Here is a 15,702-nt window from a genome sequence, read left to right on the forward strand (position 1 = left end):
ACCAAACCACTACAGAGTAGAACAGCATTTCCTGTTTAGGCTTCAAGGAGTGTTGCCTTTATCCATCGCCATGTGTTTCTTCCTACCCAGTAAATGCTTCCATCCTGGTGGAGAGAATTTCCATACAGTCATGTTTGAAAAAAAAAAATCAAACAGAACCTATGCTAATATTACAGAAGTGTTTTCACATGTAGTCTAACCTACTCAATTACTTTTTAGTCAATGAGTAAGTAAATCAGCAGACGTATCACCAGACTACCAGGTATTGATTTGCTTGCTAACTTAACTCATGGTAAAGGAGCTGGAGATCAGGGACTTTTTTTCTGTACTTCTCTAGAGTCACAGTCCATTCTTCAGCCATTAAAATGTAAGTGAAATAAGCTAGCATATAGTAAGAAAATATAAAATAAGTAAATACATAAATGTAATGGAAGCATATGAAGGGCAACATTGAGGCAACCCAAAATTTGCAACCTCATAGGAGGCTGTGGATACTTATATTCTCTTTGTGCAGTTTTTGCTGATGGAAAACTACCATCAACATTAGATCAAGCCTTATAATAGCACCATATTCGAAGTACTTAATTTGAGAGTCCTCTGGAGTCCCAATCCAGAGGTCACCTCTGCCATTTCAAAGGAGAATGCTACAGGGACATCGATAGAGAATCCATTCTCAGCAACAAATATTTAATGCATTCTACTAGCACATGCTTAATGTGTAGCTGTAGCCTACAGAATGTTAAAATACAACAAAACCATACGTTACACTTTTAGAAACAGAAAGTTATTCATGGTCTTTTCCCTGTAATTTTTCTGGTCTTCAGATGTTGGCAGCTGAGAAACATAGACCGTTCCTTTCAGCTGCATAACTATCCTTCTAGCGAATAATTACTTAGATACTTCTGAATAAATAGGATGTAAAGAAATACCTAACAAAAGCCTAATGCATCTCCAGTGATGGAACCCTGTGCTATGCCTGAGATGAATATCCTTTTCAATTTTTTTTTGAAAGACAAGCAGATTATTCAAAATTATGGCAATCAGATACTGGCAGAAAAGAAAAATAGCAATATGCTGAACAGAAACCACTTAAATGCTGCGAGTCTTGATAATATAATATTTCCACAACTGTTTCTGTTTAAAACTAATAAAAATAAACATAAAACATTCCCTTCTCCTCCTATCAAATTCATTACTTTGAGCGACAAAATGACAAAATGATTAGCTGTTAATAAGGCCCTGGTTTAAAAGATTGACTGACATTGCATTACTCATTTAATTTCCGTTTCTCCTAGGTTTTTTTTTTCCTTCCTCCAAGCACAGAGGGAATTAATATTATCACATCAAAGGCCTCCCTTTAAATGGGGGAGAAAAATCATTTAAAAGGACAGAGGCTGTGATTATTCAAACTAGGTTATTTGCACCTTGTATATATAACGATATCATGGTACAACTTCATTTTGTTCAAATTGCTGTCAGTCACTAATAGAAGAAATTTGCTTCCGTTTTATCAGTGCTATTGTGTTCAGTCAGATTTGTGGGTGTAGGATGGGGAGTTCAGGCTGGGCATTAAACATGAAATCTGATAAGAAGGATATGAGGAACAGGGAGTAAGGAAGGTACAGAGCAAAGGAAGACTGATTGTGAATCCAACACAATGCAAATGCTTCCCCACCCCATCTTCCTTCATGATTTTCTTCCCTCTGTGTGTGTTGTTTTTATTTAAAGACACAGAGACAACCACACACTAAAGTGCAAATGTGAGCCTCTGTGGAATATGAGATTTAGCAATACAACTCTGTGCTCTGGTGATTTTATTTCCTTTCACTTTGATTCCTGACAGACAAATTATTCTAGGGATGATTTAACACCTAAAGATGTATGTCACATTCCATAAAATAGTTGTATCAGTAGGAAAAATTATGAGTGGCACAGCCCCTGGCCTAGCAACATCCAATGATCTATCAGCATTTAACTCTTGGCAGATTGAATTATTCCCCTCCCTAACTGTAACTGTGTTAGGGCTTGCATGACAAACAGTCCACTTGTCAAATATTTATCCTTCCTCAAAAAAAAAAGGAAAAGAAGGGGTGGAGCAGGGGAAAAGGGAGAGGGAAAATCAAAAAAAAGATTGACCAAGATAAGGAGGGGGAATATAAGTGGTAAAAGACCAACCACAGCATGAAATATGGAACATAAATCACTGGGGTCAGGGAGAGCAGGGGAACTTGGTTACTAAGGCTCCAGATGGATTAAATAATGCACGTCCTGAGGGAGGGTGGGAAGGCGAGCACTAAAATAATAACAGAACAGAATGCTCCTATGTCGAAAGGTTTGAAGACAAGCCTTGTTAATTCAGAAAACAGCAGAGTTAAATTAGCCCAGGTCCCTGTGAAAAGTAGTGTTACATATTGTGCAGAGAGATAAATTTTCACTCACTCTCTCCAATAAACTGGTCACTGACAGGTGACTGCTGTGAGTAGTTCATTAAAATGTCCAATTCATGAGAGACTTTCAAAATTTATAATGCTTCCTATAGACAACAGGGTCAAGTTCAATGAGAAAGGAAGAGAGAAAAGTAACTAAAGGAATTATTCACTAATTACCTTTTAAACACATTTGCAATTTTTTTTCAACAAGTATTAACTTACTTTTAATGCCTCTGGGTTTACGGCTTTAAATCAGAGAGGGAGATCAGAGTTCAGCACACATCCCTGTTTTCATTGTCCTCAGGATGGAAGATTTTTGAACATGTAAGACCCTGTGCTAAAGCCCTCAGAGTAAATGATTTTAGAAGATATAGGATCAGATGTTTAGCAGGAAACGTAACAGTGATGGCAATTTTAATTAGCTTTCATTTACCTGTAAGCCAAGAATATACTCTGAAGTTCAGTAATTACAAGTGGGGTGGATAGTACGGCATATTATGAAAAATAACTGGACACCTATGAAAAAAGCATTGCATGTAAATAACTTTATTGAGTTATGAGGGATGAAATATCTTTCCCTAATGGGATAAGTAAAGTTGAATTTCTTTGCAAAATTTCGTCCATAACCATTATGCTGTTCCATTCTAAAATTTGAATGTGTTTTAAAGAAGAAAATGTACGTCCTATAAGACTTGGAGGAAGGACAATGGCAGGAAAATAGTGCATTGCATTTGTTTCCTTTTGAAAATCTTCCCAGATTTATTTTTAGCCTGGTGAAAAACACACTTCTCCATGGTAATCTGGGCATGCTCAACTATACCAATGGATGGGTAGGACTTTTCCTGAAATTGTAACTTTAGGCTGATGCAGACTGTGCCAGGTTTGCCATCTGCAAAGCCTTCTAGCATAGTCTCGGTCTATGTCACACATATTGCTGCCAGTTTCCCCATTAGCTCATCCTTGAATCCCAAGAAGACACAAAACTCAGAAGGATTTTCTTTCTAATTGTCGCTACAAGAGGAATATAGTCTGGGACAGTTTTGACTATGTCTGTCTTCGGACTGTCTTCTGAACCAAAGTAGTGGTGGACTGTTAGAACACGAGGACTGACAGGGTGACATGAAGAAGGGGACAACCGATTGATTCAAGTGGGTAGAAGAGTCCTTTTAGTCAAAAGAACAGGGAAATGTTATGAATTGAAAATTATTAGGAATAAGAGAGAAGAATAAATGAGTCAAAGGAAGGTTGCAGAAGAATCTCAATGGAAAACTGGAAGGCGTTCACAGAAAATCTCAGAAAGACAAAGACAAAATGTGGATAGCCTTTAAAAAGGCTAAATTTAGCTAAGGACAAAGAGGTTAAATGGGAATTGCTGCCAGCATCAAGCAAAAGATTTCCAGGCGTTTCCAGGGAAAAGTGAGCTACATTAACTGTCATTATGTTGTTTTCTAATACCTAAGCTTTGTTGATTAATATAATATCATGTTCAGAAATCTACCTTAGGGATAGAAAAGCATCTTGTAGAAGTTGGAAGATATGTAGCGAAAGTGAAGGAAGGGAAGTTAAGGGAAGAAAGAATCAGAACAATCTCAGGACTATGCAAGAAAACTGGAGTGGATTTCAATTTGCAGGTTAAGACAGAGAAATCTACGTGTCTACCTGTGAACTAGGTGCTACAGCTCCCCTTGTACGCAGCTAAATACGATATACTGAAGGGCTATGCAGATGAGGATGCATGGGTATTACCTTCAGGGTGAACCGATTAACTTAAAACTCCATTGAATCACACAGGCTGACACTGCCAGGATTCAAATCCTGACTTCAGAGACTGTGACTATGCTGTGGAGGTTCTTTGTGTTCCTGGTCAAGAAAAGATTTTTTCATGAGATCACTATCTGTGTGTTCTTCAGGTTCCCGGTTGGATTAGAGGCCCAATAACTTGTCTGGCATAAACCATGAGAATTCACAGCTACAAGCACAGCAAATAAAAATAATCCTTTTCCCCACAAAATGCTATCTAATTAAAGTTTATTTGGAAAAAAAACATAATTCAGAAAACAGGCCTCTCAAATTCAGCATCTATTTTGGAAGTACCATTGACATGAATCTCATTCCAACCGAGTTGTTTTTGCAGGGGCATAAATTCCCTTGTTTGTTCAGTATAAGAGATGATCAGCACTGTAGGCAAGCCTTGAAGGGTGTTCATAGTTGCATCTTCAGAAAAACCTTGAATAAATATATATGTCCCACAGATCACACACTGAATGATGATGAGAAAAAAGTATAGTAAATAGCTATTTGTATGAAAAAATTATCCATTTTATGAAGCAAAGGTCCTGTAGAAAAAAAAAAGGAGAAAAAGGAATGTGATCATATTATTAACATCTTTATAATAATACATCCACTGACAGAGTAAATTAAGGTTGCATGACCAATTTTAATTCTGGTTTTTTCAAATTTTTGAATGCTTGACTTTGCAACATTAATAGCTTCTCTTAATACATTTTATGTGCAATTATATAAAGTGCAGGGCTTTTTGATGTATTGCAAATGAATATTCTTTGTTTGCTAGAGTCGTGTACATCGTTAGTTGAAGTGGAAGAGCAGCATTTGGGTTATATGTGTTTAGAGTTCAATGCTATGGCTTTGTAAGGCATATCTGATCATGTTAGAAAGCTCCTGAAAATGCAAGGTGAGAAGAAAAAGATGGATGTGACTTAAACCACTATTTTTCTGGATATATCTGTAAATTTGTTTGTAACTCTTCAGAAAATTGTTTTTAGAAACGAATTGCTTAATTAAGTCAGTGTTTATTTTATCCCTTCATTTACTGAATGTTACTGAGAGCTTCTTACGTCTTTTTACATAATTACTCCACTTGGGCATGGTATTGTTTCTTGTGCCGTCTACATCGTGTTATCCTCACCAGGGAAATTTTGGTTCAGAAAATGCTTAGTCATGGCACTATTCCTCAGTGACATATCCTCTTCTTTGCTTATCAGGGGAATTCCTGTGCTGCCATGGGCAGAATCTCAGGAAAGGGAATATAGCCTCAAACTCTGCCATTACTTGTTCTGTGTGTGCCAAATGAAGACAGAGGTAATGAATACCGCCCCCATCACAGCCACTACTCCAGTCTACTCTGTGTAAGGCATGGTTTTATGATCTAAAAGGCAGTCTTTTAAACAGCTAATGAAAATAATTCCATCTAGCAAAGGGAAGGGGTTTGGGGACAGGACAATTCTTACTTGTCCTCCATAGCTACTTCACTTCAGCAAGACCACTTTGCATTAATACAATGAGGTAGGACTTTACCTGAGAAGAAATGACATTTACCTAGATGAACAAAAGTAAAAACCTTTTTTCTTTAGATTTTACATAATTTTAAAACTTGATTTGCAACATTTTGAGGGGCTTCATTCCAAATGGAACAAAAATGTGACATTCCAAAAATTTTTGCATAATAAAAATTATCTCAAAAGTCTAATTGGAAACATTGAAATATCTCCTTTAAAAAATTTTCTGTTCCATGTGAATTTTAAATATATAGACTAAATGTACATATAAAATATACAGAGATAAATATCAGTACATACATTTTATAACATTAAAATAAATGTAATAATCTATGTGGTTCAGTGAAACAGCAAAAACTGTGCTCACTTTATCTCACTGAACATCAAGAGAAAAAAACCCTTTTTTTTTTGTATTCTATGTAAAAGCTGTGAAATTGACATATTTCCAACAAATATTTCACTTTAATAAATCTACATCTTTTGCTAAAAACCTGTCCAAACACTATGCTGGCTCCAGTAATCCCTTTCTTACCCCCAGAGAGACTATAACCTGTTTCCATGCTGACGTGGTTTTCACAGATTCTGTAAAAGAGAGATTTGCTTTTAAATGACAGAAACTGAGAGACACTCAGAAAGCAAGTAAAGTCTGAGAAGAACTTCCACAGGGAGGTCAAGAGACCATGTGCTAATTTCGTGCTTTTTCAGGTGAGCAACACTGCACATAGTTTTCACAGCTCCTTATCTAAAATACAGAAAAACCTACTAAGACCCGTTATTGAGCATGACACAACTTTGGTGACTGCCTATAGAAAGAGAGAAATTAATTACTCACAGGTTTTTTTATTTTGTTAAGTCATTTCTAATATATGAATAATTGGTATAGGTATAGGAACAAATTTTGAGAAACTAAGAGTCTTCTGATTTTTCCACAGCTATCTCAGTGTGCTGCAGTTTTTTTGCAGTGTCTCTGGTGCCAATCAGTCTTAAAAATGCTCAGGGATGAATAAACATATATTTATTTTTGGTTGAATGCCACAAATTTTAAGACCAACCCATTTATTTCATAAGTAAACAAAACTCTCTAGGTTCACACATGTGTTTCTTGTGTACATCAGGAAACATTTCTATTTGTAGTGGAAATCAAAACTCCTTTTGACAGTTCAAAAGTAGTCAAAATGAGAGAAAGATCCCAGCAGATCATATGATGGTGTTAACATCACTAAAGTTATTGCTTTGAATTATACTATTTTTCTATTAAGGAAAATAAAAATAATAAAAAAACCCTCAAGCTTTTGGGTTTTCTTGTTGTTGTTGATATAATATCTGCAGCAGCAAACATCAAAATAACAAATATCAAAAGAGACAAAAGATTACTACCACTTATTCATGTTCTTCAGTGACATCATTCTGGTCACTTCATAAATCAGGGAGGAAAGACATAAAGAATTAATACTGTGACAGTTTTTTAGATTGTACAATTACAGTGCTCTCATTCATATATTCTTCTTTGAAACCACACAGAAAGGCTCTGATATCTGTGATGTTCACTTGACAGATGGTGTTCCTCCACATTTTCCCCATCCAGCACTGGCTTGTATAGCTGTGGAACTTTTCAGTGTTGCAAGCAATAAATTGTCACTGGCAAAGGAAGTGGGTAATGTCAAATACAACAGGCTTTGTGTTTCATGGAGATAAAGTTCTGGAGTCTGCTTGGTACTTCTCTTAAAAGAGCCGCTTTTGGTATCCCTTGAATGAGCTCACATCCCATTGCTCACCTGTCTCCTGATTCCACTCCCTATAATTGTCAGGTTCACTCAGAGTTAGTGCTAGATAGAGTGGGAATGGGTTTTTGTTTTGTAGGTCCTCTTTTCCATCCTAAGGATCTCTCTGATCACTGTGTGATGTACTTATGAAAGCAGAAGGGAGGTGACAGATTAGCCTTGTCAGCCACAGGTTGCTATTCTTCAAAGAAAACTGTTTTCTTGAGTGTTGCAGGTTTTATCCCTAAAAGGAAAACACAGTTTCCAGAATTTCTTCCATCCTTCCAGCCACTGCACAAAAGGAGGAATTTTGGTAATGTAAAAATGGTGAGAGACCCCCTATACCTTTTCTCTTCCATAAATACAAGTTAGAGAAAGAAATGAGAAACAATTATGGTGTTTCACAGTAAGAGCTCAGCTGCTATCATATCTTTTGAAGTCTGTAGCTTACTGATGAAGCATGATCCATTTTAGAAGAATGCAATTCTGTTGGACAGTCCAAGCTATTATTGGAAGACTTGCACACTCTGCCAAATTCAGAATTCTCTTGGCCTGTTTTCTATATAATTAACATAAATTTATATCAATTCTTGTTTGTCTGAGCTTTATTGAGTAATAACAGATTGCTGCATCTGCCTTGAAAGTACTCTAATCAGAAATTCGCTGAAGCATAACCTGCAGCAACTTTTGTTAAAATGAAATATTTAGAAAACAAAGGTTACTATATAGCTAATTTTATGCAGACTTAAATTGGGGAAGGAAATGCTTATCCCAGCCATGTTCTTTTCAAATATAATTTCACAAATCTCATTTTTTAAAATATATAAAATTAAAATTCCTCAACAAATAATACCTACATTGGAAAATTAATTTGCAGATCACCTTAGAGCAATCCAGTTTCCTTAATCCCTGTCTTTTAAATAATTGAAATCAGCAGCTTTTTCGGCCCATGAAACAAAAAAATAGCTGGTTTATAGATGGCCTTTGCTTCTGTCAAAAGAAATGCATGTATGCACTGAAAATAAGAAATGGGAATTTTTATGCTAAAAGATAATTAATAAAAGCAATGACATTTGTATAAAAATGCTGTTTAGCTTGGTAGTGCATCCTCAGTCAACTCCTCAATATCTTTCATCCAACATTATAAAACCACTTATGTTCAATACTGATAAATGTGCTACTTTGTAAAGCTACAGCTGAAATAACGTTTCAAAGCTGCACTAGGCAAAACAATAATAAATGCATGTTGATAAAATCTCAATTCTATTTTTTGAGGATTTATTTCTAAACTGTTGGTACACTCTCCACCTTATAAAAAAATTAAATGTGTTCTGGCAACATCATCATCTGAACAGCAGCTTGAAGGGTGTTTGAAGTACTGCTGCTGTGTGTGAAAGACTGATCAGGACCTTGTTTGTCAGACTGCATGTTTGTCAACACTGGTATATCAAAGAGGTCAGGTCAACAGCGCTTCACTATAAAGTGAGCAGGACAGGGTCAAATGGAAGCCCTGAGTCTTGTACTAAGATCAGATGGGAAAAATGTGAAGTACATTTAAAAGGAGGCAATTGTTTTGCTCTCTTCATTCAATGCAGGTGGATGTTTGTTGACCTGGATGGTGCTTTTTTAAATTACAAAAATAAGGTACTTCTCAACAGTATTAAAACAGCAAAACATCTGGAGCAGAAGCAGAACATTTCAAAGTTCGAAAATCCTCTTCAGATCTTAAATCCTCATAAGAGAACATGGAAATTGAGTGAGGTTGGAAGGAACAGGAGTGGAGGCCAAAATCACACTTCCTTCAAGCATAAAATATACCCAGCCTGAATAGTGTACCCAAACACACTCATGAGCAAGTCCAGATGTCATATCCATCCCTCACTCAGGCATTAGCACTGCTGACTCTTTGCCTTGCTGTGTCTAAGTGTCTTGTCAAAATCTGTCCTCATTTTAGGCTGCAATTACACACACCAGTCAGAGATGGTGCCTTTGATCAGTTATCATCTGCTTTTACAGATGGAGGCAATGTGATTTGCCAAAGGCTGCAGAGCAAATCAGAAGCAGAGTCAGAAACAAAATCAGGATCTAGATTTAAAATAGATTTGCTACCAGTAGACCAGCTGAGCAATAGATTTTGCATATTTATGCCATTTCAGCCAAACACTGAAAACAGTATTTGATTTTCCAGCCCGAGAAATGTAATTACAACAATATGTTATTGATTTGCATGGTGCATTTTGATGTTGATACTAAACACTTTAGTGGAGAATGGATAATAATATGACTGGGTAGATGGACAGCTACCACAAACCAAAAGGATGTGATGACATTTCTGCAAGAAAAATATCCCAGAGGATCAGAACTGATGTTCAGCAGTTTAAGCAGAAAGTCAAATGTTAGGACACTGAACTTGAAAGCCCCCACCTAGTACACTGTCGCTCTGCCATCTGTCAGAGCAAGTTGGGCTAACACCAAAACAAAAGAAACATTTACAGCTAAACTCTACTGAAGGTTTTAAAAATTATTCCAAGCAGTTATTCAAATAAAATCCAAGAAAAGATCTTCACTACCACCAAATTAAGAGTCATTTTACCAATGAGATCGAGATGGTTTTAATTGGCTCAGCTGAAAAAGGACTCCTCAGAGCACTATAATCTGTGCTGGCTCTCTGAGTGAAAAACAAAGTGAATGAAAGCCAGAGAAAGAATTTCTTTTAAAAACAGACATATATGTGTGTTGGGGACTGACACACTTTTATCACCACTAAGAGAGCTGTCCTCAGACCATTGCTTGGTCAGGAAAAGAAATCTGACAATGCACAGCATGCATCTGTTTATATTTAGCATCCCTTAACAGAAAGTTGACAAGGTCTGCCCAGGAGGTTTACAATCTTGGGCTTAACCACCCCACCATTTTTTGCCCCTTCTTTCTCTACATAAGGAACATTCTTTCTGTTTTGAGATATAAAATGGCAACCTTGGGACTTGGTTGCTTTTTTCCCTTCCCCTTAGGTTTTTCTGTTAAGGTCAACAGTGCTTCAGAGTCCACCTATCACTTCTAATCCAGTTGTTTCCAGTACTCATTATATCAATTCCTAGCACAAAAAATATCACCTTGCTTGACTCTATCTGTGAGTTCTACTGCTTGTCATGGAGAAATTCAGAGCTGTTGAATGATGATAGGTTAGAGTGAATAAAAAGTGCCTGCAACAACAACAAAATAATAAAAAAAGGGGGAAAATAAAGAAGTGGAGAAGAAGGTTTCTGAAGAATGTGGGGAAGATAAATAGGACTGATACTTTGTTTCATTGTCAGTAGCACTCTGGGGTTATTTGAAGCACTTATTTATGCACTGTAAGCAGAACAATACTGAAGAAGAAATGATTAAATACCAGCTCTCTGAGCAACAGACATCTCATTGTGGCAGGCCTAGACTCACCACTGGGTGGTTTTGATAAAGGCAATATGAGTTGATAACTGATACAGTTTGCCAGGGAGTCATCTGGGGATGCTGACAGCTACTATGCTTTAATAAAATCATTAGAATGTAAATGTTTTTATTGCGAAATAAAGAGCCTCCAGCAAAGTTGACACTATCGCTGCTCCCTCCACTGAATGAAAGCACCGATTAGCATTCAAATGATATAATGATAGTCTGGTTATCTTTATTAAAATTTTTCAAATCGAGTCTTCATTTTGCATGATTGAGTTTTAAACAAATACAATATTCAGTAGGCTGGTGAGCCAGTCTGAACACTCTTGAAATAATTAAAGTGTGCCTTTTATTTTTTTAAACATGTGTTTCATAAGCAATGAATTGGATTTGCTATTTTAATATGACAATATCTAGTTAGCTTTGCATAAAATAGGGATGTTATGGCATAATTATTGAAAGAGTACAACTTTTAAACATATGTTTCATAATGCTGAATTCAATTTTCTGAAATGTGACAATGCCAGTCAGCTACTGAAATAATATCAAAGGATGACTTGATTGTTTAGGTTAATTTCTTGGACAATCTTTGCTATATCATAATTGATGGTAAATGGTATGCTTTGTGGTATTTCTTTTCAAAGGAAACACAGAACTCATTTCCCACAATGTTCATCAATTCACAGTTCAGACTCTACAACTGCAAGAAAATGAAGGAAATTCTAAGCAAGTGATTCACACCCTGAATTTCTGCAACGTATGATTTAACGTAAACTAGCAGAGGTTTTGAACTATCCAAGAAGAGCCTCAGGAAAACTGAAGAATAAATTAACTCATCTAAGTCCATTAAACAGTTCTCTACATAGAATCAATCAATCATTAACAAATATTTAGAAATCTTATAGGATCTGATCTCTTTTTCACGACTTCTTTCCATCTTGTCAACTTAGGCTAACCTTCCTCCTGGATTAACCAACCCTATAAAACATACTGTACTACAGGTACCGATAAATACACAGTATTGTAAGCAAATATGTTTTGGCTCATTCTTGGTTATAAAGAACCAAGACAATCAATGGTGACATAAATATTCCTTAAAAAATGTGTGCCTGAAATAGCTGTAGTATTGACTCCAGCCTGAGACAGCTTCAGAGCTGAATTGTAAAAAAAAAAAAAAAAAATCTGAATAGCTGACAAACTCTTGTACCCACTGTTTGAGGAAGAAATGGATAGTGTAGGAGCATTCTTAGTTCTTAACTAGTTGTTTATTACAATGACTTTCTGAAGTTGTCCTGGATGTTTTAGAAGATTCTAAAGAATCAGACATTTCACTATTTACATTTCACTGAAGATGTGCCAGGGACTATCATCAAAAGAAGGAATATAAATACCCCTCTGGTAATAAAGCTAACGTGAGAAAACAGGAATGTTAAAAAAATATCCTTTTAACTCTTGCGCAGTAGGAAGTACTGGCACACAAAGCTGTATTATAGAAAAAAGACAGCAAATAATTGACAGGGTTTGGTGTGGGGTTTTGGCTTTTTTTAATATATGAGTATGTGTTGATGCCTTTTCCTGATCTTAAAATCAAGAGTCACACACGGTTAGAAGGGGAAAAGGGATTTTACCTTGTATTTATTTTAAGGATCCTTAGGTGCACATGTCCAGGTCATATGCATCGAGATGCACCCCGCAAAAAAAAATGCCTGCCCCAAAAGATCTGGTATAACATTATAGGTTTTACTAATTAGCATATCTATCAAAGATTCCCCAATGAGAGGCTCAGTGAGTCCCCCTCCACAAGGAGCCTTCCCCTGGATGGTACTATCTTAGTTTACGAAATGTGTTCTGGAGAGGACCTTGGGGTCTGGGGCACACTGATCCCTAGCTACAAAGCTTCTAAAATGTTTAGTCTCTCAGCTTGACAAACAAGTCCAAGAATGTAGGCAAAAAGCACTAAGGGTACAGAAGTTGTAAAAAAGGTATAACAGGGGTATAAAAGAAAAGGCAAAAAATCATCATGGCATCAGTGTAAGAGAAAAAAACTTAACTGAAAAATTAGAATTTGACACACCTTTCAACACGGTATTATTACACCAGTTTGACTAAATGCAACTAGAACATCTTTAGCAGCAACATCCAAGAGAGGCCTACTGAGAGCTGCAGTAGCTGCTGTTGAGGAAAATACATTCCTTTTTCTACCCAAAAGATGTTGTTACCATCTAAAGGACAGAGGCCAGAGCATTCCTTTCCCTCTGCATCAGATTTCAGAACAGTCTGTAGAGCAGCCTCCATCATCCTAAGAGCCTTGTGCCTGGGGATTAATCCCTCCTAGAGAGAGAGAACATCTCTCCTGTCTACTGCCAGTGTAGTCAGTCTGGTCCAAATGAGGGATATTGCAACAGTCTTTGGAACTAAGCTCCAACAAATGCTTTATAGTATTATTTAGAATATTATGTGATTACTGATCAGGAAGAAGAAAAGCTTTCCAATTTATAAATAAGTTGTCTTTTAATGACAACTTGCAGAAGTGAGAGCAAGAGAGTAGTAAATCTATTTAAAAGCCATTTCAATACAGATTTTGTTGAATGACCACGGCAAGTCTTCCCGCTATCACCCACAAAATATTGCTATATGGAAATCTTCTTGTGGGGTTACATACCGTAATGACACAATCACTTGTGGAACTGGGCATATAACATTTCCTTTCACTTCTTTCAAAATTTTTCTAAAATAAACCAGACTTTTTTTCAGGCAGAAATTTTCTCATCACAGAGAAATTCAACTGCAAGCTTGGTACTTGCACACTTGTCATTCCTTTGAGACAGGTATTGTTCCAAATGTCTAATTTGGTTGTCACACGGAGTTTCATAAAACAGATCTAATCAGTGTGTCTGGTTATACTGAGAGTCTGACAGAAGAAAAAGGAAAAAGAAAAAGGTAGCATTCCACTTTTTGTTATCCAGCCCAGGTATTGCATTATCGATTCAGGGAGGAAATGTGCTGAGCAAGTGGCCCTGGATGGAACTAAAAGAAACCCTTGGGACCATTTATGAGATAGAATTTGAGGTCAGTTAAAGAGCTATAGCACATACTGTTCTTCTTATTGACAGAGAAGGAGTTTGCTTTTTTTTTAGTACAATCAACACAGTAACATGTGCTTTAGAGACTTAGGAAAGACTACAATCTCCATGTATGCAAAAGGTGGACAGAAATTACTGAAGTCCGAAGTAAACAAAGAGCAGAAAGGTAGACATGGATTTGGGTGGACATAGGCCTATACCAGGTAGAAAATAAAGAGACCAGAAAAAAAAGGAAGGAAAAAACACTGGGTATGTCAATTGAGGGCTGAGTAAGAAAGTCTGGGAACTGTGCCTTCCAGGACGCACTTTTGTTTGTGGTTCACTCCTGGGGAGTGCAGTTTTAAGTGGATACTGGGGCTTTTTCAGATTATGCTTGTTTGGTTTCAAAGATGAAGTGGCAGAAAAATTGCTGCCTTTTGAAAATAGAAGAGTTTTTGTAGGCATGCAGGCCTGAGCAGAAGAAAATTAAGCAGGTTAAATTGGTAAGAGGAAAAGAAAGAGAAAAGAAAAGAACAGTAAAATATAGAAAGGATGGAGAGAGAGGAAACCCAGAGAGAGGATTTCCAGAGAGAAGAGTAAGTAGAGAAAGATGGAGAGTAAGAATACTGTACAGTGTAAAAAACCCATGAAATTCCAAGAATAATATAGAAATAGGGGAATATGTTATGGCAATAATAAAAGAAAATTAAGATTCAATTACAGCATTAGAAAGGGATTGATCCATTGCTACATTTCTTAGTATTATCCGTAGCACTATGACATAACTTGCATCCTGAATTTTCAGTCTTTCTTAATAGATGATATCAACCTCATGGGGGACAAAACACAAACTGTGTATGTTTTTCAGATGCTAACACATGCTGGACAAAGTTCAACAGCTGCTCTCACAAGTGTGTGCTGAAAATGTGACTGAACTGCTGGCATAGTGATCCAAGTGTCTTGAAAACAACTGCAGTATAGTTTTAACTGCCATCCTCTGCCTCCTTCCCATATTCTTCCTTCTGGCTCACAGAAGGCTGTCAGACACACGAAATCCTCCTGACTTTGACTAACAGAATAAAATATCTAATATAAATTACCTTTGACTGCTGAAAGTCTTTATTTACAGCTGCTCAGAGCTGCATCTGGAGAGTTTAGGTAGAGACTACAAGTGCCAGATGGTGTCCAGACTTACCCAATTAGCAATCTCTCTCATCCTGTGCCTGCGTTTGCAGAGTGACTTCTCACATTACAGTTGCCTGACTCAAGCCAGTACCTCTATGGTCTAAAATAGTAAATACTAAAATAGTAACAATGTTGTCAGGTGAGCCAACACAGAGCTCTGTAGGCTTGGCTCAGTAGGAAGGTGCTCTTTGCTATGTTTTTCTGGCTGTTGAAATTAATGATGTAGCTCTTGAACAGTTCAGCTTGTTGACAGGTAAGGCCCAATCCTGGGCTGCTTATTAAGGTGGTGGTATGTTTAAAAGAGTAATGAGGGCTGGCCTGAGTGGACAAAAAAGTGACAAATCAGTGAGAATGAGATAAAAGAAGGTTGACATTCTCAAGTATAGATATTTATGTTATAAAAAAAATCAACAATGAAGCTCATCAAAGCATATTCAAGTCCAAAAACCTCATCTGCTGAAATCTACATGACATATCACATGATTGAAAAATTTTCATTGATAGTTGTAGCTGTGCTAAAGTAAATCATCTAGACTGA

The sequence above is a fragment of the Corvus kubaryi genome, unplaced genomic scaffold (genome assembly GCF_017639235.1).
Source record: "Corvus kubaryi isolate FWS band 111438036 unplaced genomic scaffold, C.kubaryi_AGA036_p1.0 68, whole genome shotgun sequence".
Lineage (NCBI taxonomy): Eukaryota > Metazoa > Chordata > Aves > Passeriformes > Corvidae > Corvus > Corvus kubaryi.